This window comes from Cupressus sempervirens, chromosome 9, assembly GCF_028749045.1.
Source record: "Cupressus sempervirens isolate cs-2001-9-10 chromosome 9, ASM2874904v1, whole genome shotgun sequence".
Classification (NCBI taxonomy): domain Eukaryota; kingdom Viridiplantae; phylum Streptophyta; class Pinopsida; order Cupressales; family Cupressaceae; genus Cupressus; species Cupressus sempervirens.
Window position 1 is genome coordinate 771,734,918 of NC_143126.1, and position 24,216 is coordinate 771,759,133.

General features: G+C 33.5%; 1 pseudogene; it reads left to right on the forward strand.

The window, feature by feature from the left end:
* The window catches only part of LOC149540981 (uncharacterized protein At4g15970 pseudogene), a 95,083-nt pseudogene extending 71,745 nt beyond the window's left edge, over positions 1-23,338 (forward strand).
* Positions 23,339-24,216: the final 878 nt, after the last annotated feature.

The following is a 24,216-nucleotide window of genomic DNA, read 5'->3' on the forward strand; positions in this document are numbered from 1 at the left end:
TTGAACATTCTCGGGCATGCCAAACTGGAATGTCCCTAAGGGTCACTAAATCCCATAGGGCTACAATCTTGGACAGGCCATATCTCAGAGCTCATGCGAGGTATAGATGCGATTCTAGTTCCTACAAGACCATATTGCAAAGAACTACAATAACCTCTCTCTCTCTTTTTGGAGATCACATTCTGTTTTCATTTTACAATGCCATCTCGAGTGATGTTGAAACTTGCAATGTTGGCTAGTACAAAGTTGCCAACTACCAAATCTCTCTCACCTTTCATCGTGGGATCGAACTGTCTACTCCATTAGCTCTGGGTGCCCGAGTAAACCCTATCCTCAAAATTTTCCTATCACCTTTAGTGCTCGAACATTCTCGAGCACGCCGAACCGAAATGTCTCCAAGGGTCACTAAATCCCATAGGGCTGTGATCTTTGATGGGGCATATCTCAGAGCTCGTGCAAGGTATGGATGTGATTCTAGTTCCTATAGGACCATGTTATAGAGAACTACAATAACCTCTCTCACTTTTTGGAGATCACATTCTATTTTCATTTTACAATGCCATCTCGGGTGATGTTGAAACTTGTAGTGTTAGCTAGTACAAAGTTGTCAACTGCCAAATCTCTCTCACCTTTCATTGTGGGATCAAATTGTCTGCTCCGTTAGCTTTGGGTGGCCGGGTAAACCCTATCCCCAACCTCGTTCTATTCCTATGTGACAATGGATAATCAATGTTGACTAACTTTAAAGATGTTAAGAAAAGGGGAAATTTAGTTAACAACATTGGAAATTTAGTTTAAAACATTGATAAATTGTTAATGAAGATAAAATATTGAATGGATTTATATTAAAGGTAGTGATGTAAAAATAGAATATATGAGTCAAAGGGGGATAAATGAACTATTGGCGAATGCTACTCAGGGAGACAAGTGTTATACTTAAGATATGAGTCAAGAAAAGACATGAAGTAGAGAAGTGTTGCAAGGAGGAGATGAATGGTTTATTAGTTCTATGAGTATTTTCATAAGGGGGAATATATAGTAGAAAAAAAGTGGAAAAATTATTGTGTTTCATCATAATTTGAAGATGATAAATATTGGTGAATAGAGGAGGTCTGAGGCCATGCACCAATTATCTAGTAATTACTTTGAAAACCAAACCTAGTGTGACCTTATTAGGTCTATGTACTTTACATGAGTTAGGTGCTACAAGAATGGAATTGGGAATCTAGGATTTGGAGTCTTAAATAAATTTCCAAAGGGGGTCTGAATCTACCCATAGAATAGTTAGATTTCAACCTAAGAGGAATTTAAGTCCAGAAAATCAGATTAGGAGACCTACAAGGAATTCTATGATAGTCAACATTTTGTACTATATGACAATTGGAGGGTTAAACCAAGAGTTGATTCTCAATTAGTTCAACATAAGGAGGGTGTCCCAATAGAAAATTGGGGTTGGTGAAGCCATTCATGAAGAGTTACCATTATTGGCTTGGAATAGGGCTAGTGTCCCTAAAACAAAAAGGTGCAAGATCTTGATTGGAGAAATACTCACCTTGGAGGAGTTCACAAATGACCCTATCACTTTAGATAGGCCATAAAAAATGATATCCTAAAGGAGTGAGATATTAGGAAGGCCACAAGTTTATTTTGGTAGATTAGGAACAAGAAAGTGCTTAAACCTCACTTCTTGCTCAACATCTCTACATTAGTGAGGGGAAGATGAAGAGGATAGATGGCTACATAGATATGGAAAAAATAGAAATACGAAGAGGAGGGGGGGGAATAAGAGAGAGTGAGATACAAGATAGAGTGAGATACAAGGATAACATGAGCCAAAACTACCAAATTGTAGTGCTTGAATCCTTCATTAGAAAATCAACACCCAAATTTGAATACGATTCTATAAAACAACATGTTCCTTCCACTTTTCATACTCTTTTATTTCCTTTTAAAGATGCTCTATGATTTTCCATAACATGCATTGTAAATTTTATAACAAGTTTAGCTCCCTCTTACAAGTATCTTATGTGTCATCTTAGATTCGTCCCCCTCTCATGTGAGATATCTCTCTTTCTTATGCATCACAACTATTTATTAAACTTTTATTTTTACCTTAATCTAGTTACTATAGAATAATAACAACACATTCCAATCAACTAGTGATTATGTTACAGTCATTAATGTATGAAAAAACATAAAACTATTAGTGATTATGTTACATTTATGCTTTTTAAAATGACTTTTTTTTGCAAATAATCCATCTTTTCTCTACTATTGTATCAAAAATTCAAACTAATTAGGTATTAAACTAAACTTGATAAAAAAAATGATAGAGAAGGAAAACTTTAAACATGAACAAGATCATAAATCATATGAAAATGACATATTGCAAATGATTAACTTATGCTTAAATAATGATAAAGTTTATTGTTAATCAATATTCTATCAAAGTTTTGAATAGATTAGGTATTGAATTTAATTTCATACATGAACAAACATATCATATCATATCTCGTATATGAACAAACATAGTATATATATTAACCAATAATGTCATAAGTCGAATAATGTCATACATCAAATATAGAATGTCATATACATCAAATGTGTATCGAATATGTCCACTGATGCCTATATATACACGTCTAGATCAACTACATCTTTTCCTTCCCATAAGGGGAAGGAAACAAGTCTCTCGACGTCCTCTGTCATCGTGTGGAGGGAGATAGTGGAGATGATGGGGCCCTCCTGACACGCTCACTCAACCTCTTGTTGAGGCTCTTCTCCAGCTCCAACTGATACAAAGAAAGTAGATATGAATAAATATTTATTATATGTTGAAATCAAATATATGTACACACAAAATAAATTATTTTCTTACCGCCAACAAATAGTCACTTTGTAAGTTCACCTCAAATGCTTTTGGACGATCAAGCGTGATGAGACCCTACAACAATTCAATAAATATAATCACTTATAAATACACATATCACCAACAAAAATATTGTACCCAAGTAAATATCACCAAAGTTATCTTACGCCCACCAATTCCAACCCAAGTTTTGATTGTGGGTCCAAGATATTTAGAGCATGTGAAATTTGATCTAACAACTTATTTTTGGGTTTAGAGAGAAAATACATGTCATAAACGGTAAGATAAGATCCAATAAATGGAAGGAATTATTTTATTGAAGGTGAAATAGAGAAGCACACTTATAGATAAGGGTAACCTTGAGTTTTTAAAGAAAATGAATGAATATAGGACTTAAATAATAATTTGAAGGTCCAATGAGTGTTAGGAGAGTGTGAAATCAATGTAGGAACCCATAATCTATATTAAAATGGGGCTAAAATTAATACCAAATAAGTGTTCTTACTTTTTCAAATGATATATGTAATCCCCACTTTATTGGAAGCATGTGTCCACCTCATGAACACAATAAAGTAGAAGAAAAAAAGAGAAAGAGGTAAAGATTTTGGGAAAACTACAAGGAGATTAAATATCACCAAGCTGAAGGAAAAAAGCTCCCAAACCAAGAATATTAACTATTACATTCATTTGCAAGGATACATAAAAGAATAACAAAATCCTAAAGCTTACTAAGATTCCAAGTCAACTAGTTGAAGAAACCTCACTCAAGAAAATGTCTCAATCTCAAGCATCGTGTTGAAAAAACTATAGAAAAAGCTCAAGTGGTCACTTGAGAAAAGAAAGAGTGAAAATAAAAGATAAGAAAATACTCAATTATTTACCCCACTAGCATAGCTATAAGAGTATGAGAAGAAGGGAGAAGGGCCATGAATCCAAAAGTCTAGTAAGTTATCTTATCCAAGTTTATTTTATATGAGAGGAGGAGGAGGACAAGAATGAAACAATGCAGAATTTTGTTATGCTAGTTCCATTCATCCCAAATAAATAGTGAAGGAGAGTTGATGGTGTTGATTCCGAAAACTATAGTCTCTTTGAATCCTAAGAATATGCCTAGTTCTATTATCAAGTTCAACATTTGACTTTGACCTGTGAATAATATTAATTTAAAACACAAATTCTCCTACACTTATGACTCTACTGGACCAAGGTGAGTATATCTAATCACCAATTATATCTTTAAACTTGACTATTATTTATAGAAAACATATAACTTCCATCTTGTAGGTCCTACTCTTAGTTGCAATCAACTTGGAATACAACTAATCTTCTATTCCTATCTTTTCTTTTAATTTCATTATCTCCTACTCTTACCTGGTAAAAGAAGAGATTTGTGTCACCATTTGTGATAAAAAAACCTATTTTGGTCAAATCTCATTTCTCTATCAAAACTTAATTTTTTTCAAAAACTAAAAATACCCTTTTATAGATCTCAGATTCAATATCATCATTATATAAATTTTTGAGTGTTTTGATTAGTTATAATATGTTATAATCTCAAAAATTTATAAGTCGATATTTCAACATTTCAAAAGATGCTCTCTCAAAAAATGAAAAAAAATAGTAAATCATATCAAAAAAAAAAAAAAAAAAAATTATCACTAGAGGAGAGTATCCTCTTCATGAATATGTAATTTTTTTCAAGAAGGTATAGATTTGATAGGGAAGTTTTGACGGGAGGAAAAAATCATTGGATTTTGACAAGGTTGAACTTGAGTACATATAACAAAGAAAATATACATCAAAAATAATTATTTCTTTTTTTGTTCACTAGCTATACATGTCATCTATAAAATATTTTCAAATCAAACCAAAAAAAGATGATTTGCACATACTTGTTTGATGGGAACTACATCCTATATTTTTTACAGTTAAAAAAGGGACTTCAAAATAAAATAAAATGAATAAATTCTTAGACAAAAAAATTATAAAAATTATAGGCATAAAATTCATACAATTCCACACTTTCATCAGTTTACATCATCTTCATATTTTAAACACAAATACAATTTTTTTTGTCATTAATGTTGAATTGTCACATTCTGATATCACGTTTCTTTATAAAAGGTGACACAAGTTTGTGCTTTTACCCCTTAGTCCTCATACCTTTACTTGATTTTCCTACTTCTTCTCTACTTCTAACTTCAATATGCGCTCCTAGTTCTTCTTTATCTAATTCTTTCACTGCCACTTCTACCTTCACTCCTAGTTTTTGAATTAAAAGTAGCCAAAACTAGGGGGCTGACCCTTTAACAACAAACTAACCTACTATTAGTAGATAACCATTAAACAAAACTACCCCTTACCACTTAGTAAAACAAAAACAAGGTTTCGATCCATAATTAAAAGAGTATCAGTACCTGCGTAACATACATATTGCTTGTGTAGAAACCATAAAAGCTATAGTAATATATAAACAAAGGTTAACATTAGAAATATTGAGATTAACTATTATAAACAACAACTAAAATGAAGAAAATTCTTTCATACCTCTGTCAGTGGCTGTGAGCTAGCCACAGCTGTGGCCACTCCACTATCAACAGACTGTCGCAGATGAGGTGTGTTCAACATCATGAGCTACATGTCATACAATACACGTTACATCTAACATGAAACATAAAATAAATATAATCAAATGAATTAAATTAACATGAAACAACTATACTTGTGTGAAGCTTGTATGATGTCTATGCTCCGAGTCTGTGGTAAAGGTTGAGGGTTCTATGGAGAACTGATGCACATGCATAAATTTTTTTGTCAATCCTTAATATTATTACGTAATAAATATATATATATTAATTAAAATGATTAAATTGATACATACCTCATGACTCGTGGAAGGGACAAAAAAGGGCCTGGAGGATCACTGCTGGGCCCAACAACACTCTGGCCCTTAATTTTGAACAATGTCAATAGATGCAAATTAATTAATCATTCACTATACATATGAAATGTGATCAAATTAGTAAATTATAATTGTAATTTACTTGTGTGTCAATGCCAAATGTCTCATTCAGGAACTGATCAGTGACAAGCCCTTCATCCGCACCATCTCCAGAATGAGTGCGAAATGTGCATAGGGATCCGCATGAAGCGCACATGTGACCATGATGCACAAAAGGCTCCCCCTCAACTAATGGGCTCATGTAACGGATGAGGGCCTACGTCAAAGCATTAATGGTCCCTACAGTGCTGGCCTCTACATTTTCCTTCAAACTGAAGGAATAGTCACATGCTCCCATTATGGCTTGACCACAGGTGCCCTAAATACATTAGGGTCATGACATGCTCCCTACCTCTCAAATGATGACCCCCCACCTCTACCCTGGGAGTCTAATATATCAAAATAATTGGGGATCTCCCCAAGGACAAATTCACAATATAATTTCTTCAAAAAATACATGGGGACCTCGTGATTGTTGCAAGGAGGGGCATCAAAAACCATCCACTATCTATCTTAAAAATGTTTTCTAATAGCATCATGTATGCACCAATGGATGGGGAATCATTTAGCACCCTCTCTAATAGTATTTTGCTCACCGGGTTTTCTAAATAATGCACATATACTACCTTTTGGTATTTCATTTTTTTTAACATCTTCAAACGAAAATTTATTTGCATAAAATATTTTTTGCTCATCCCTCTTAACCTGCCAAATATCTAATTGACCACTAATTGAGGCTATCTGGGTGTTAATGGAGTCGAGGGATGATGCCAATTGAGCCATCATTGGATTGGTTTTTCTGGATTCTTTCAACCGAGCAATGAGTCTTTCTAATTTAGTTTTGCCTCTCTCTATTTCATTTATTATATTTTCTTGTGTGCCTGGCGAAGGTCTTGCAATTGGTTTGGGTTGTGAAATTTGTTGTTCTTTTTGAGGAGGGTTTTGGTTTTGAGGGTTTTGAGGCTCTTGTGGATTTTTCGGTTGATTATGGACATTTTTTGATAAAAAAATCAATTGAAATCCAAATAAATAAACAAATCTAAATGAAATTTGTAAAAACCCTACAAAACAATATAAAAAACCTACAAAACAATATGAAAAACATATTAAACAATGCAAAGTTAAATTAATATCACTTACGGCATCATCGTGGGTGTGCTTTTTGTCTTTGATTTCATTGGCGAGGAGGCATATTTGCAAATGAAGGTGAAAACTTGGGTTTTTGACCTATGTACATGTTGTTCTCTATGGGAATAGCAAAAAATGAACATAAAAATGATGGGCTATGGGTCTACAACACATCATATATAACTTTTTGATAACGCAAATAGCGCACACGTGCTATTGAAATTAGGAAAAAAAAAAGCCATGTCACGTTTTTGGCACCACAACTTGGCGCATATGCCCACTAATCCTTTACAATAGAAAATATTTACAAAAAATGGCACATACTTGTATGAGAATATTATATATTATAGAAATCCCACACCGAAGCAGCTGGCTAGTTGCTCAAAAAATAGTAATTGAATGCAAGTGGGATCATAAAGATACCTTAATAAACTAGTATCCCCTTTACTCAAGCAACATCTTGGTCGTCTACTTGATTGAAACATGTTTGGCAACTGACAATCTCCATTTAAACTCAAGTCTCTAGAAGTAATTATAGATGATAGTTGGTCACCTAAATGATAGACAACAGTTCATTAGGATTTCCACTTCTCTTTGATTGGGATACTCCTTGATCATGGACCTCCAAGTAGTTGGTCATTGAAATGACAACCTTCAAATTTATAAGGAACTCCATGAAAGAAATTAGTACCTTGATAAGCTCTTCATTTGTTAGCTGAATTAAAATCTTGGATTATAGATGGTTGGCCTTCATTGTAAAAGGAATGAGTTTTCCTCACCAAAGGTGGCAATATTGTTTTTGTTGTTCTATTAAGATCATTAATATATTTCAATGAGAAATTTGAGGGATCATGCCTAGCTTGAGTATCCTAGCTTCCCAAGTCCTATAAATGCAAGGTCATTGATGAATAGACATTTCTAATTGAAACATATATGGTACTAGAATGAAGTGTGTGACCAAATTCTTTTCCTACTAAAGAGCCAATTTGAGGCTTCACTTCACATTGCTCTATTGATAATTCTATAGCACTTTTTACATCTCTATCTAAAAATTTTGTGTCTGTGCACATGTGCACTCTTTCCCAATAGTTATATGTTTTGTCTCTTCATCCTAAGTAATTGGCATACCCTGGATGGCACCAAGATAACCATATTCTTCGAAAATATCATTTTCTCTTAGATTAATCTCTCTATTAAGAAGGTTTTCTATATCTTCCTCTATATATTTAATATATGTAGCTGCAATTCCTCTTTATATATTCCTATGTATATTAAGCTTTCGTCCATAGGAATGAGAAGGCATGGGTAGTCAAGCCAACTGTTAGTCACTGTATTGAAAAAGTATTTATTGGCCATGCCATTGATGGGAATCATTTTAATCTTATTTTTAGACTCGATACCTCATTTGTCTTGAAATAATAATATATTGTTTTTAATGTCTTTCAAATATGTGTGGCTAGTAGCTAATTTCTTATTCACTTTTTTTTTCTTTCATTACACAAATATCAAGTGACATACATTTCATATCACAATTCATTCTATAGTTACTAAAAATTCATCACCTTTGAATATTCATGGGGAACTAAGGTATTTGGTTACCTAATAGGTCCTATGAATCTTAAGGGTATGTGTAGGATCATGGTCAACCAAACTATGCTCTTAAGTGGGAGCAAAAAAATTAGAAAATCATGGTTATATCAACTTGACGTGCAATTTTCTACTTGTTATTAACTTTATATCAAAAAGTTGAGAGAAAAGAATCTCTAGAAAATTGAATCTAGTTTCTAAACTACTAGGACTTATCTCAAAAAAATAAAAATTGACTGGTCAAAATTTTGAATTTTAATGCTATATTACAAAAAAATTAGATTAAAAATAAGAAGTAGAGGTGTGGCTGACCACCTTAATCAAAATCAAATGATAATATTTTTTAATACTATTCTGGATATAAGTAGTAGACTCATGCCTAGATGTGACACATATTTTTGGGTATTTTTATTCTAAATAAATAATAATTAATTAATTTTTGACTTTATTATATTAGGAATAAAAAACTCTAATGTCCGACCACCTTAACTAATTCAAAACTCTGCAAAATTCAATTTTTCATTTTTTTCCTTATAGAAGAAGAAACATAGAATGTGATGCATCTTTTGGATTTAAAAAATGTTGTACCATTTGAAAGTTATAGTTGTTTTTCAAGTAGTGTGTCAGTTAGCACTCTATATGTAAATTCATTAGAAAATAAGTAATAATTATTGACTAAACTCATAATTTGACAAACCTTACATTTATGAAAAAATAAGTACATTCTTAAGAAACCCTTTTCATTTCATCAAATTTTGGCAAAAAAAAGTTTTCAGCTACATGTTTGAATTAAAAATTACATAAAAATAGACAAAAAGCACATTTTAAGGATTTTTTTTAAGTTCACCATATAATTTTGGTATCAAAAGATATAGTATACCTTATAATGATATTAATTGTGTTCATTCAGTATCAGGGTGGGTGGGAAAAAAGTTGGAATAGATTTTGAAATGGTTTGAGATATTTCAGAACTCCAGATTTTTCAGATCGCCACTTTTTGGAACACCATGATTCTACACATACCCTTAACTAGGGTCCTAGAATAGTCCTAGATAGACTCATTTGACCTAAATATGTAAAGAGAAAAAATTTATCAAAAGCTGTAAAGTTGCTTGATCAACTTTTGCAATTTTTGCAAAAAGTTGCAAATGGAGTTTTGGGAAGTTGTAACTATCCATGCTTGGGTATATGAGCATGGAAAACATATTTTGGAAGGTTAGAAGGTTTCCAGTAAGATTTGCATTTTTAAGCAACTTTTACAACTTTCTCAATTTTGCATAGAAAGTGCAACTTTTGCAAAGTTCACTAGATTTCACTTCTAGGACTTGAAATACATTCCAAACTATTAGAGAAAAACTTAAAACACCTAATCCCAGGCTATCTTGACCAAAAAATCAAAAAAACCCAATTTTTCCTAATTAGAAACTTTTTCTCATATCTTGCACAAAGTAGCCTAGGCATACACTTCTTGCTCATATCTCTCTAAGCATTCGTCATGGGATCAAACTATTTATTTTGTTATCTCCGAGTGGCCAAGTAAACCCTAGTCTCAAGATCTTTCCATCTTGTTGAGTTCTTGAATGTTCCTAGGTAGGTCAAATCGAATTAACCCTAAGGGTCACTAAATGTCATAGGGAAGCGATCTTTGACGATGCATATATCAGAGCTTGTGTGAGGTAAGGATGTGATTCTGGGCACTACAAAATCATGTTTCCAAGACCTACAATAACCTCTCTCTCTTTTTGGAGATTGGATTCCATTTTGATTTTGCAACCCTATCTCGGGTGATGCTAAAATTTGTAGTGTTGGCTAGTATAAAGTTGCCAACTGTTGGATCTCTCTCACCATTCATCTTGGGATTGAACTATCTATTCTATTACCTCTAGATGGCTGGGTAAACCCTAGTCCCAAGATCATCCCATCTTGTTGAGTGCTCAAACATTCTTAGGCATGCCAAACCAAATTGACCCTAAGAGTTGCTAAATGCCACAGGGCAACGATCTTTGATGAGGCAAAGCTTAGAGGTCATGTGAGGTATGGATGCAATTCTAGGTGCTACAAGACCGTGTTGTAGAGAATTACAATAACCTCTCTCACCTTTTGGAGATTAGATTCCATTTGAATTTTTCTGCCCCATCTTGGGTGATGTTGAAACTTGTAGTGTTGGTCAGTATAAAGTTCCTAAGTAGTAAATCTCTCTCACCATTCATCATGGGATCAAACTTTCTATTTTGTTAGCTCAGGGTGGCTAGGCAAACTCTAGTGCCAAGATTGTCTCATCTTGTTGAGCACTTGAATGTTCTCAAGTATGCCAAATTGAATTGACCCTAAGAGTTACCAAATGCCTCAGGGATGCGATCTTTGACATGGCATATCCTAGAGCTCGTGCGATGTATGAAAATCTTCCAATCACCTATCAATACTAAACTATAAACTCTTAAAACTCTCAAAGAGCTCGAACAAATAAACTCCAATACTCCATTACCTTATCAAAACCTTTCCAACTACTGACTTTTGGGCTTGTAGTCATTGAGTAGAAGGAAAAATTTTCAAATGCTTGTCTTCAAATCCTTCCAACACACACACACACAAACTCTAACCAAGCCACCGTCACATTTTCAACTACCTATTCTCTATATGTTTTATGCAATCAAAAGGTATTTATTGGTTCTCATCCATATCCATAATAAGAAGCAAATTTATGGTGTCAACTTATAAGATGGTGATCTAAAAGAACCAATGGAACATTTAAATCTTCCTTTACTTTATATAAAGAAAACATGCATGTATTATGATCATTAACCCGAAGATGCATGCAGCTTATTGCTCAATCTGTGAATACAAAGAAATTTGTGAGATAGTTGAAGAATCTCTTGTAAGGATGGAATAGATGAGAGACTACAGTTTTTGAGATAGTTATCTTATTTAGTAATGAAACCCTCATTGTGACAAGGGTTTGGAGGTTTGTATATCTCCTCAACAATTAGGACTTCAAAAGCTAGAAGTTTGCAAGATCTTGGTAAAGTAAAACTATAAACAAGTTCATTTGTTATTTTTATTTGAAATTTTAATGATTTGGGAGTTAGAAGTTATGTTTTAGGCCTATTTGCCTAGATTTGGGTTTGCAAGTCATATGATTTATTGAATGGTTAGAAGTCTATCATTTTGAAATTTAGTCAAGCTTAGTATTGGATATCTTTTTCCCTCATTGGTTTTGGTATTTTTTTGGAGAGATTTTGATTTCCTACCTTCAAAACCCAAAGTTAGGGCTATAAGAAAGAGCCTCTTTAAGTTTGTTTGTGAGAATTGATGTTTTGAAGTCCACTAAGGTGTATAACACCTTATGAATGTTGAGACCACTTAAATGGCAATGAGTTAAGACTTTTGGAATCTTATTGGGGAATGGTTTTGTGAAAGGTCTTAGAGGGTGTGAGGTGGTGGAGGTGTTGGGTATTGTGCGAGATAGTTGGTTGAGTTTGAAGGGTTAAGTAGAGACATTTAGAATAGGTAGTTTTTCTTAAAAGTGTTATTCTTGGGAATCCACTAGCTTTTGGTGTGAGCACTCTGCATCATTTTGGATGCAAATTATATTAAAATGAAAAACATGAAATCTACTTAAAACATAAACAAAAATAAAAAAGATATATATTATGATAACCAATAATGTCATCAGCTTAATAATGTCATGCATCAAATATATGTCATACATCAAATATAAAATATCATATGTACATTAAATGTATGTCAAATATGTCCACTAATTCCTATACATGTGTGTCTATACCTATATCTTCTCCTTCCCACGAGGGGAAGGAAACAAATTCCTGGAGGTCTTTGATCATTGCATGGAGGGACATGATGGGATCTTCCTCACACGCTCGCTTGTCCTCTTTTTTAGGCTCCTCTCTAGTTGGAGCTGATACAAACAAAGTAGATATGAATCAATAATTATTATAAATTGAAATAAAATATATGTACATAGAAAATTAATTATTTTTTTATTGCCATCAAATAGTCACTTTGTACATCCACCTCAAAGGCTCATGAACGATCAGGTGTAACAAGGCCCTACAAAATTCAATCAATATAGTAAGTTATAAATAACATATGAAATTTCAATACTAACTATTATAAATAATAACTAAAACTAAGAAACTCTTTCATAGCTTGGTCAATGACTCTAAACTATCCATCATGGTAGCAACTCCATGATCGATGGACTGGGAAAGATGAGGAGGAGTCTCAGACATCAACAGTTGCATGTCATTTAATAAAATCTACATGTAACATGAAACATGAAAAATATATAATCAAATGAATTAAATTAACATGAAACAAATGTACCTCTACAAAGCTCATATCATGCCTAGGCTTAGAGCCCCTTGTGAATGTCGATGGTTCAGTAGAGAAATATAACATAATTTTTTTTGTCTATCATGTCCCCTTTTCAAATAATTAAAAAAATAATAATCTTTGCTAAGACAGGCAGGCCCAAGAAAGTGAAGTTTCGGAAAAAGGGAGTTAATCTTTGGAAACCGTTGGACTAATAAATGATAATTATTATTAAAATATGTTTCATTAACCTCTCTTGGACGTGAGTTACAGTTATGCCCTTTTTAAAGAGGTTTGGAGGCATTTTGGGGGGGGATTCCAGACTTGATTTTCGCTCATTCTTTGTTATTCTTCAGAGGCTGCCAAACCTGTGGAGAAGGAGACCCAAGAACGGGAGTTTGTAGGTTTCCAGGGAGACCCAAGAATGGGAGTTTGCAAGTTTCCAGGAAGGCTAAGGATGGGAGTTTGAATCCATTCCATGTGCATGCTCATACGGAGTTTTCCTTTGTGCTGAACAGTGTAGATTTGTGGGTTTTTGGGTGTGTTTTTTGCATGAGTTTGGTGTTTTCAGTTGAGCACTTCATATCAGTTTTGGTTGCTGCTGTATTTCAGAATTTAATATGTTAAAATAGAGTTGAATATATGTATTGGGACGTGATTAAACTTCTGAGATAGTTTATTAGTGTTTTTGTGGTGTTTCTGGGCATTTTGTGTTAATTTCGGGAGCCCGATGAGCATAGTTTTTGTCCTACATTTGTGAGCTGTTGTGTAAAGGCTATATAGATCTGGAAACGTCATTTTGTAGGCCGTTATGCTGCTGAAATTTCTATAAAAATTTCCACTTTCAGATTTACTAATAACAGGTGAAGCTGTGAAGCTTTTTGGCACTATTTTCGGCATACCCGATTTGGGGTTTCTTGAGAAATTTGGTGGATCTTTGTGATAGCAGTTGTTTGATTTTGAAAATCTGATTAGAGGTGTGAAATACCATATCAAATCAGAAAAGGGGACATTTAAGTGGTATCAGAGCCATGATCTTGCCAGCCTGAGGGTTTGTAGAAGTTTGCAGGTCAGTTTTGACAACTACCCAGATCTTGCATTTCAGTTTTGAGAACTACCCAAATCTTGCATGTCATAATTTATGGTTGCATGTTGCTTATAATAAGCTACATGTCAAAATTTATGGTTGCATGCTACTTATAATCATTTTCATGTTAGTTCTTGGTGAATTTGGTGGTTGTAGAAGTTTGCATTTCAGTTTTGACAACTACCCAGATCTTGCATGTCAGTTTTGTCAACTACCCAGATCTTGCATGTCATAATTTGGTGGTTGCATGTTGCTTCTAATCAGTTGCATGTCAAAATATATGGTTGCATGCTACTTCTAATCATTTTCATGTTAGTTCTTGGTGAATTTGGTGGTTGTATAAGTTTGCATGTCAGTTTTGACAACTACCCAGATCTTGCATGTCAGTTTTGACAACTACCCAGATCTTGCATGTCATAATTTGGTGGTTGCATGTTGCTTCTAATCAGTTGCATGTCCAAATCTATGGTTGCATGCTACGTCTAATCATTTGCATGTTAGTTCTTGGTGTTTGAAGAAGTTATATCCTATTGGGGTTACACTCTATTTTATCCAGAATGGACAGGTATAATACAGAGTCTCAGAGGACACGATCTTGGACAATTGATAACCAGAGTCAAAACAGTAGAAAGGATGGTTATTTAGACATTCGAGATAAACTTATGAAAATAAGCCATGACATGTCTGAATAGTTGGTTGAGCACCACCGTATAATGAATGACATGTTATCTGACCCAGCTAAGGTGGATAAGTTGACTAGATTTCTATTTGGCATATTTTCTCACAGGACAGATGACACAATTCTCAAGAAGTTGCATGAGGAGTTTGAGAAATGAGCTGATAGCCAGGTAGAGGTCTCAGATTCTACTCTGCCACAGGAGGTGGTGGAAAAGGATATTACACAGATTGATAGTAACGGTCAACTTGATACTCAAATTGAGACAATTATTTACAGGTTGTCAAAGGGTGATGCCACAGGTATTCAGGATGGTATAGTTACAACAGGCAGTGACTACAGTGTAGTGGGTTCAGATGATGATTATGAGGATGTTGTTGTGCAGGATGGTGAGATACCTGGTAGAGATGAGCAGACATTGAGCATTCATGACTTTGCTGAGAAAGAGTACCAGGCACAGTTAGATGCTTCATCACATGAGGTTGAGGCAGGTAGTACTTCACATGATTTATCCCGCCAGCTGAAGGTGAGTGAAGATAGTATTGTGACTTCATTACCTCATCATGATAGGTATGTGGAGTTAGTTGGTGTTGGTCATATTACTCAGGTGAGGAGTTTGCTTGAGTTACCAGTTGATTCTAGTTTACGGATATGGACTCGAGATTTTTATATTGGTGTTTGGGATTCAGTTGACTGGAGATCTTTAACACTTTTTGGTAGCAGTGTTTGTTTGGGTGCTATCATGGATTTGATTAGCAGATTGCACGGTGTTGTCTTTTCTTGTGCTAGCAGCTTGTCCAATGTTGGTATTAGTTTTTATACACTGATGTTGGGCTTTGTTCATATATCCAGTCGACCATACTTGCTAGAATGTGTTGATGATATTTCATATTTGGCAGTGTGTATAGATGAGTCCCAGGATCATATTGGCATTGATGACATCTAGGAGGATGCAGTGGGCAATTTTGAAGACTTAGTTTCCTTGGGTATAGAGGATTTGGACAGCAATGCTAATGTTTTTGATACTCCGTATGTTGATATGAGTTTTAGATTTGATTCACAGGATATGGATGGTAATACTCTAGAGACTAGTAACTTTGAGGATACTCCTTTAGACAGTGCATCAGAGGAGGTTTGTAGGAGACAGTCAAGCCAGTGCCATCATGTGTCTAATTAGTTGAGAGTTAGTGACCAAGACATTGCTATCACTTGCCAGCATTTCGATGCTGCTCATCAGTTGTTAGCAGTTTATGGATGGGGTTCTCCTACTAGTGATGAGCAGGGAGGCAGTTATCTTTCCTTGACAGAGTTCCACTCTTTATGGGAGGCTATCCAAATTTTGAGACAGGATTATATGTAGTTGGTAGCCGACAGAGATTATCTTATGAAGTGGGGCAGTACAACATATGATGCATTGTTAGCCAAGGAAGATGAGGTGAGTGAGCTTACTGAGCAGCTTGTGGTGACTTCTGAGATTCTTGAGAGTACACAGTTGGCTTTCAAGGAGTCACAATTTCATTTGGCTAAGGTGACCATGGAGTTAGAGCGACTACAATCTTCACCTGATTCTATACAGTCACAAGCAATGGTGTTTGGTGATCTGAGGATGTCCATGGCCGAGATTGTCAGAGATAGTGGAGATGGGGATGCATCCATTCTTGATACTAACATTGGAATATCAGGTTCATTCCCACTAGAGTTAGGTTCAGTGGAGTTGGGTGTTGTAGTAGATTGTTGTATGCCTGACATGGTGGTGGCCTCTAATATTGATGGCACAGAGACTAGAGATTTATCAAAGATCATGTGTGATGTTGGTGAGTCGGCAGTTGGCATGGTTCCTACTAGTAAGACTACTCCCTTGGTGATATCTTCGGAGGTAGTAGTTAGTTCCAACATGGTTAATGATCAATTGCAGTTAGTTTCATCTGGATTACAGTCTAAGCCATTGAATGAGATTGGTGCATTCTATCAGCATTACACTGTAAGGTATGCTTATCAATTTACCTTTGATGACCATGTTGATGAGATAATGATACAGAGATGTACTTTGGTTCCTAGTGCTTATCATCAGTTATGGGACAATTTGATGCCTCAAGATGAGAGTTGTGATGGGCATGACATGGCGATAGGTTCTACAGTTGACAGCTTGATAATACATGACTTAGAGCAGGAGTTTCAGAGTGATGCTTGAGCGGGTGTTGTTATTGATTCTACTCCTTTGGCTATGACATCTCCTGACTTAGCTAGTGATCAGTCACAGTGGGTTGTATCACTTGTTCATGGTGAGCTGTTGACTGAGGTTGGTTTTTTTAATCAACATTATATTGCAGGGTATGTACATCAGTTAACAATTGATCCTTATGCTGAGGAGTTGATGGCAGGAAAATTTGGTTTGGGTTCCATTTCTTGTTGTTTATCTTGTGATGGCTTTTCACCATCAGGGGTGCATGGGAGTTATGGTTATGAGACAGTGGCCAATGATCTACAGAGTTGTGTTGACTGTAGGAGTTGTATAGTGTGCGGATTCTCCATACTTGGTATAGTTTCATTTGAGAGCATTCACCATTGTTGCAGAGTTGGATTGTACATTCCATATAGGCCAGTGGAATGCATTGATAGTATTTACTATGTTGGTAGTCCACTTTACTTGAGTTTTGATATTCTAAGAGTTTGTGTCTCATGGGTTTTTGACTGTGGTAATGGTGATTTTGGAGTTTGGTTGAGCTATAATTGTCAGTTTGATTATGGATTCCTCGTGGTCATATTGCAGAGGATCTTGCAGGAGTCTGTGTTAATTGGTAGTAGTATAGTTCATGACTACATTTGGGATCCAGGAGGATTGATTGGTTTATTGTTCATCCATTGCTTGAGGACAAGCAATGTCTGGGAGGGGAGGACTTGTCATGTCCTCTTTTCAAATAATTAAAAAAATAATAATCTTTGCTAAGACAGGCAGGCCCAAGAAAGTGAAGTTTCGGAAAAAGGGAGTTAATCTTTGGAAACCGTTGGACTAATAAATGATAATTATTATTAAAATATGTTTCATTAACCTCTCTTGGACGTGAGTTACAGTTATGCCCTTTTTAAAGAGGTTTGGAGGCATTTTGGGGGGGGATTCCAGACTTGATTTTCGCTCATTCTTTGTTATTCTTCAAAGGTTGCCAAACCTGTGGAGAAGGAGACCCAAGAATGGGAGTTTGCAGGTTTCCAGAGAGACCTAAGAACGAGATTTTGTAAGTTTCTAGGAAGGCTAAGGACGGGATTTTGAAGTCATTCCATGTGCATGCTCATACAGAGTTTGCCTTTGTGCTGAACAGTGTAGATTTGTGGGTTTTTGGGTGTGTTTTTTGCATGAGTTTGGTGTTTTCAGTTGAGCACTTCATATCAGTTTTGGTTGCTGTTGTATTTCAGAATTTAATCTGTTAAAATAGAGCTGAATATATGTATTGGGATGTGATTAAACTTCTGAGATAGTTTATTAGTGTTTTTGTGGTGTTTCCGGGCATTTTGTGTTAATTTCGGGAGCCCGATGGGCATAGTTTTTGTCCTACATTTGCAAGCTGTTGTGTAAAGGCTATATAGATCTGGAAACATCATTTTGTAGGCTGTTATGTTGCTGAAATTTCTGTAAAAATTCCCACTTTCAGATTTATTAATAACAGGTGAAGCTGTGAAGCTTTTTGGCACTATTTTCGGCATACCCGATTTGGGGTTTCTTGAAAAATTTGGTGGATCTTTGTGATAGCAGTTGTTTGATTTTGAAAATCTGATTAGAGGTGTGAAATACCATATCAAATCAGAAAAGGGGACATTTCATTGTCAATCCTTCATATGATTAATTAACAAATATATGTATTAATTTAAATTATTAAATCGATACATACCTCTCGACTCGTCGATGAGATGTAAAATGGGGTTGGAGAATCTGTACTAGGGCCATCAATGCTCTTACCTTGAATTTTGAACAATGTCAAGACATGCTAACTAATTAGTCATTCACTATACATAAAATATGTGTTCAAATTAATTTATTATAATTGTAATTTACTTGTGTGTTAGTCCAAATATGTCACTCAGGAACTCATTAGTGACTAGCCCATCATCCATAGTGTCTCCAACATGACTGCCAACTATGGATAAGGATTCACATGATGTGCACATGTCACCATGATGTAAAGAAGGTTCCTCCTCAACTAATGGACCGATACAATGAATAAGGGTTTGTGTCAAAGCATTGAAGTCCCTAGAGTACTGGCCTCTACATGTTCCTTCATAACTGAAGGAATAATCACATGCTTACCTTGTGGCTTGACAAGAAGCATCCTAACTACATTAGGGTCATGACATACCCCTAGCCTCTTAAATGATGACCCCTCACATCTTCCCTGAGATTCTAACATATTAAAATAATTGGGGATCTCCCCAAGGACAAATTCACAATACAATTTTTTTAAGAAGTACATTGAAACCTCATGATTATTGCAGGGAGAGGCATCAAAGACCATCCACCACCTATCTCAAAATTTATTTCTAATATCATCATGTATGCACCAATGGATGGGGAACCTTTTAGCTATATGTTCAATAGTGTCTTGTTCTCCAGGCTTTTTAAACAATGCACAAAAGCTACCTTTTTTTGTGTCCTTATTTATTACATCTTTATAGGATAAGTTGTTTACATAATATCTTTTTTTTCTTCTCTCTTAACATGCCAAATATCCAACTAACCAGCAACATAATCTACATAGCTCATAATGGACTCAAGGGAGGATGCCAATTGTGCTCTCATAGGATTGGTTTTTACACAAGATTTTAACCTGCCAATGATTGCTTCTAATTAATTTTTTCATCTTTCTATTTCAGTCATTATGTTATCTTGGCTGCTAGGAGGAGGTCTTTCAATTGGTGGAGGTTGCAGAATTTCTTGCTTTTCTTGTGGAGGGTTTTGATTTTCATCTTGTGGAAGGTTTTGATTTGGATCTTGTGGAGGGTTTTTATTTTGATTTTTTTGATTGGGCTTGGGATTTGGTAGTTGATTAGTCACATTTCCTAATGAGAAACCAATTACATTCCAAATAAATTAACAAATTTAAAGAAAAACTGAAAAACCTACAAAATAATGTAAAAACATATTAAAAATTGCAAAAACAAGAGTAGAAAACATACTACATGATCCCAGTTTTGATCATCGATGACGAGGACACATTTTGAGGAGGCGAGTGAGAAAATTTTCAAGTTTTACAAATTGTGTGCCCACTGTTGAGGAGAAAGAAGGTAGCAGCAAAAAGAAATGAAATGGAATGCAATGGGGCATGGGTTTGTAGCCCATATATAAAAACTTGTAATTTAAAAAAGTCTGCATGTGGTTTGGTTTGGGCTTCACAAGCCTAAGGCTTGTGGAGCCCATGCCCAAGCGTGTGTGCACTATAGCGCATGCGCGCTTTTAGAATTCTAAAAAAATATTTTTTGTGTCATGTTTTTGGCACCACAACTTGTTGCATCAACCCAAATATCAAATTTTAAAGTAGTTTATGATTGTGATAATAAGATTCATGATAGATTTTTCTCTCTCTTTAGACTAAGATATAACTTTTGTAAGATATTATTCTTTAAAAAAATCCATGCCAGTAAAGAAGTGATCCAACCAATACCATTTTTTGATAGCAGTAATACACCTTTGTAAGGTATACATGTTTTCTCTTCTTTGAATTAAATTGATGAAATAATTTTAAAAATATATTCACATAGACAAATCAACTGTTAAAATTATTGCATATGAATAAACCATGTCAAAAAATATATTTGCACAAAGACAATACCACAACATAGCCATAGTTACGAGTGTGTTATTAGGACATGCAATTAAAAACCTTCAAGCTTGAGCTTGTATAGGTTTTAAAGTGTTATCACATTATAACACATTAGTTATTTAAAAAAACCTCTCTATTTTTTTTTTCTATTTTTACAAAGACAATACCATGATATAGCCATAATTGCAAGCGTGTGATCAATAGATGTAATTATGAAAGTTCAAGCTTTGGCTTGTATAAAAGGTGTTAAAGTGTTATCACCTTGAAATTTGTGTACCTTGAATTTTAGTCTATAATTTTGAAATGATTATACGTATGTATATGGAGATTTTTATGTAGTTGCATAAGTTTCACCTCTTAGCATGCTCCTTACAAAAGGATTTATTCATTTATTTTCCAAATAATATGAGAACTTTTTAAAAGTTGCGTATTAATGAATATTATAAATGTTGACAAATTTAGGTTGAAATTGAGTAAGAGTTAAGGATTGAGGGGTATTTGTTTCTAAAATTTGTTAAGGCAAAAATTTAAGCTCATCCTTTATGAAGTTTTTTATAGGTATTATTTGTTGTGATTAATTATCATTATTATTTGTTAAGCTTAAGTAGACTCGAACCCAAGACCTTCTAGATAAGAGGCTCATAATTTACTATTGTATTGTAGGCTCTTGCCTAACTCATCCCTTATGAAGTTAGAACCACACATTACAAATTTAATCTCTCATCCCTTATATTCTAAAAAACATGCATAGAGTAAAATTTCATATCATACTCTAATTCCTTACAATATCAAGATCTTGTATTGAATAAGTTAAAAATAAAAATATTTATTCAAAACTATATTAAATTTTCTTCCAATTATTTTTCTTATATAAATTGAAAAATAATATAATATAATAAATTACACATGCACAATACATAGTAAGAAAAAGGGGGGAATTTGGAACTTGGACATGTCAGTGCCTCAGATCCCCATTTGTGCTCTAAATTTTTCAATTAAATCATTTTCATAATTTAATAGATCATTTTAAAATTATTATAAAATCATTTCTGATTTTTTAATTTAATTGATAAAATGTAATAAAGGTGATTGGGTCAGCTAGTTAGCCACTGGCTTTGTACGCAGCTTCTAAGATTGCATAGTTCTGAGTAAATATTGGCCAACTTAGAACATCATGCATTGGGGAAGAAATTAAGCCAATATAACATGTTTCATTTCACAAAGCCCAAATAAATAAATTATCAACCAGTACTATTAGTAAACCGCTGATTATAGAAGTAGCAAGCAGCTTCCAGTTTCACTTTTTGTGTCAGTTATAGGTTGTTCACATTTTAAAATGTAGTTTGTGTTGTCAGTTTTTATTTAGCATTTTCCAATAATGTCTTCTGCTGCCATGGCTAGTTTCCCATGTTAGAATTGAAACCTCCTCAATTTCTATTTCTATGTATTGAGCGCTGTCCAGGCATGAAGCTGCTCTGTTTTATGAAAAACGGGTCAACATTTACTGACATAGTATTCCTTGATAGAAAAGGGCAGTATATCCTTGAGAAGAAACAGTTTTTCTGTACAAGATCAAATTATAATCTTGTCAAGGCATTAAGGGTAATCTATGTAAAATGTAGCTACAAAGAAACAGATTCTATATACAAGATACATTAATCTTATTTTCATTTAGATTGATTAGATTATTATTATTAAATCTATAAAAATTGTATTATTTGAATCTTATTCTTTATTTAATATTTGTAATAATATGAAAGGACAGTTTAGCAGACCTTGTGTTGCTAAATAATTTTAATATTTGATAAAGTCTAAAATATTAATGCAGGACAGATTGATGTGAAATAATTAGATGGCCTGTAAGATTACGAATCTTCCTTGAAATTAGTATTATTACCTCTCTAAAGTCAATCTAACCATTTGATACAGAATTTATCAAATCTTATCAATAAGATATATTAAGATGACATGTTCTACAATAACGTACTTTTAATACAATACGTATAATTATAATTATATATTAAAATTGTCAATAATAGAATTAATAAATAAAACAATATAATCAACATAAAGTTCTACATTTATTTGTTACTCTAATACATTAAATTAAATGCTGATCTTTGCATCAAATCTAATCATAGATTTCAAAATATTATATCTCCCAATTTCTTTTTCCATTCTTTTCTTCCTATTTTTTTTCATTGCTAAAATTCTCATTCCTATTTTTGTAAGAATAAAGTTTCCTTTAGAATATCTTATAAGTTTTCACTTTTATAATTCATTTTTTTTTACAAGATTTTCCTAATAATTTTCAAGTACTACTTTACAGGATGCATATATAATGTAGTTACGAAAACCATTCAAAAGGCTCTCAATGGGAATAGATTTCCAAATATCTTGCGATGATTGTGATAATAATCCACATAATATCTCAAACTTACCAAATACAGGATTTTCATTTGTGAGGGCTAATGAACGAACTATTAAACTCTATGAACTTTGGCATGCATATACTACTCTAAATTCCCAAAGACATAATCAAGATGTATTTAGTATGAAGAAATATTCATCAAATTTTACTCAAATTGGCCTTGATATCATATTCCTTGATTTTGGATACTTTGGAGGATTTTGTCAGCAGCCAAAGACAAAAGTGGATGAAGTTTGCACCATGCATGCCAATTGTTGCATAGGATTGGAAACTAAACTTATTGATTTGAGAGATGCTCTTGATGATTGGATTTTATTCAGAGCTTGCAACCCACATTCTCCTTTTGAACGACAAGGAAGAAGAGAAATGGATTGAAGAAATAGAGAAGATTGTCGACATTTTGTACACATGTGAGAACCATCACTTACTATTATTTGGTTGGTATATATAAATATTGGATTTTAATGGTAAACCATTTTGTATATTTTTTCTAAATATTTTGTTGTCATATGTTTAATTTTTTATTTTCTACTTGTACAATCTTACGTTATCGTTTCTTGAATCCAAAAGATAAAATATGACTTGTGCTATTTGTAGAATTATTTTATAGAATAATGAGATATGCTGAGTTAAAAGAATTGAAAAATAGCATAAAAATAGCATACTAATAGAAGAAATGGAATTGTCAAAATATTCAAATATAGTCATTTCTTAAATAATATAAATATTCAATATTCTTAAATAATATAAATATGTAACTTTTTTTCAACTAGGATTAAGTAATTTGATATTTCATTTAGATATATAGTTATGTTTAAATATTTTTGACATATAATTATATTTTATATTTTTACTACGAATCTTTCTATAAAATATTATAGGTATTTGAGTAGATATTGATATATAAATTTTACACAGGGTTGAAGTATAAGGTGAGATTCAATCAACATTTTTACATTTTGAAATTATATTTAAAATGATCTACATCATAGGTACAAATATGGTCTTATATTTGTAGATATGATATTGAGTAGATAGTTCAGTTGGATCTATGCTTGATAAGATTCTATATTATAGATAATTATTTGATTAGGGATATAAAATAGATCATCTATAATTCAATAAGACGAGGGCTAAACTTTTTGGTTGCAAACATGTAAAATTAATCATATCTAATATGACGTGCTATAAAATTCTATTGAGAAGTATTTAATTACAATTTAATAATTTTATATACACTTGTTAAATATTTTTAATTAATTATGATTGTGTGTCTATCATTCCTACCATTA